This window comes from Frankliniella occidentalis, unplaced genomic scaffold, assembly GCF_000697945.3.
Source record: "Frankliniella occidentalis isolate FOCC.00 unplaced genomic scaffold, Focc_3.1 Scaffold8, whole genome shotgun sequence".
In the NCBI taxonomy this organism is placed as follows: domain Eukaryota; kingdom Metazoa; phylum Arthropoda; class Insecta; order Thysanoptera; family Thripidae; genus Frankliniella; species Frankliniella occidentalis.
The window spans coordinates 2,972,472-2,974,095 of record NW_026267138.1 but is presented as its reverse complement, the minus strand read 5'-3'; the positions used below and the strand labels follow the sequence as shown (position 1 = coordinate 2,974,095).

General features: G+C 59.7%; 1 protein-coding gene across 4 annotated transcripts in view; it reads left to right on the top strand.

The window, feature by feature from the left end:
- Positions 1-1,624, top strand: part of LOC113208479 (uncharacterized) — a 113,288-nt gene that overhangs the window by 8,761 nt on the left and 102,903 nt on the right. The gene's annotated exons all lie outside the window — the stretch shown is intronic.

Genomic DNA, 1,624 nt, shown 5'->3' with positions numbered 1-1,624 from the left:
TATTTTCGCTGTATAGTTTTCATTGGCGAATGCAAGTTAGAGGGTTGGGGTGGAACGCACCGCTCTCAGCTCGCCTAATCAACTCCCCGCCCCCCATCTACCCCCACCCTAAGTTTCCTTTAACGGCTCTGCCGCAAGTGTCAATTTCTCGATTCTCAGTCTGCGTGACGTTGGTGACGTTAACGAAGCAACATATTACTCCCTTGTTTAAGGTGTCGTAGCAGAAGTTACTGGCCGTCTCTTTGTCGATATTGACCCGTGATATCCTTGTTTTGCCCGGGTCCACGCGTTCGAGTGTAGTTTCAGCCAGCCAAAGATTTTGGTCTCCATTGGAAGGCAAAGTAGTGCCTCCCCCCTACTCGCCCCGCTCTTTATCCTCCGAGACCGACGCTATTTTCCTGTGTGCGAATATCTTTTTTCACTCGTGGGAGTATCCTACTACTCCTACCCCTCGCCTCCCCCCATTTTCCATGAAGCTGATTTGTATCCCCCCTCTAGTTCACCAAGCCAGGCGCCCGCGGGCCGAAGGGGCTGAGGCTGAGGTTCAGTTTGGGGGTAGGAGATGAGGGGCGCCTCCAGGGCGACATACCCGTGGTCCTTGGACGTACCGGGCTGAGTGGCGGACACGTCATGTTCAGCAGCAGGCCTCCCGCGCCACGGAGACCGCGAGTCGGTCGATATCGCCGGGGACGGAGACGGCCACGGAAGGGGGGGGGGATCTTTGTTATCCTAGGCCTGGAATGGCATGGGGACGGCAAGTAGGGCCCCAGCCTCTGGTAAAGCGCTTTTGACGAACCGTCCACAGGACGATTCCGCACGCACAGCAGTTGCGATTGCGCTCCCCCGTCCACGTCGTAGACATTGGGCTCTGCCGCTTGGTGGAAGAGAGAAGGCACGATATTTTCCGGGTGTAACTGTGAATACGCAGCAGTGTTGCTGGTTTACCTACTCTTTACACTCGTAAGGGGCCTTGGCCCCTGCGACCATATTGAGTATGCAATCCCGCAACACTGCTGCGTATTACCCGGTACACCGTACACCGTACGAGGAGGAACCCTGGAAGGCTATGTATCCCTCACTTCTCCACCCCCCATCCGCAGTGGTGGGGTGGGGTGGGGTGGGGGGGGGCAGCTCCGGTTACCCCACTCCCCCTCACCCCCTTTCTCCCTGTCCTCCCTTCCCTCTTTTCTCCTACCGTTCTTCCGCCCACTTCCTCGCCCATTCTCCCCGATCCCTCTCCGGACCGGTGCGTATGATGTGTCCCCGTCTGTCCATTCATCCCGGCTTGCTCGCGTGTCTTGTGGCACTTTATGGTGAAGTGGGGGGCGGCGACGGGGTGGGCTATGGTGAAGTGGGCGCCTGTTGCACCTGCCCGTCCCCCGCGGCGGTACCCGCTGCTGGTTGCACCTCACCCTCCCCCGCCCTACCCCGCCCTAATCCCGCTCCGCCCTACCTCGCCCTACCTCGCCCTACCTCGCCCTACCTCGCCCTACCTCGCCCTACCTCGCTCTACCTCGCCCTACCTCGCTCTACCTCGCCCTACCTCGCTCTACCTCGCCCTACCTCGCTCTACCTCGCTCTACCTCGCTCTACCTCGACCTACCTCGACCTACCCCGCCCCTAG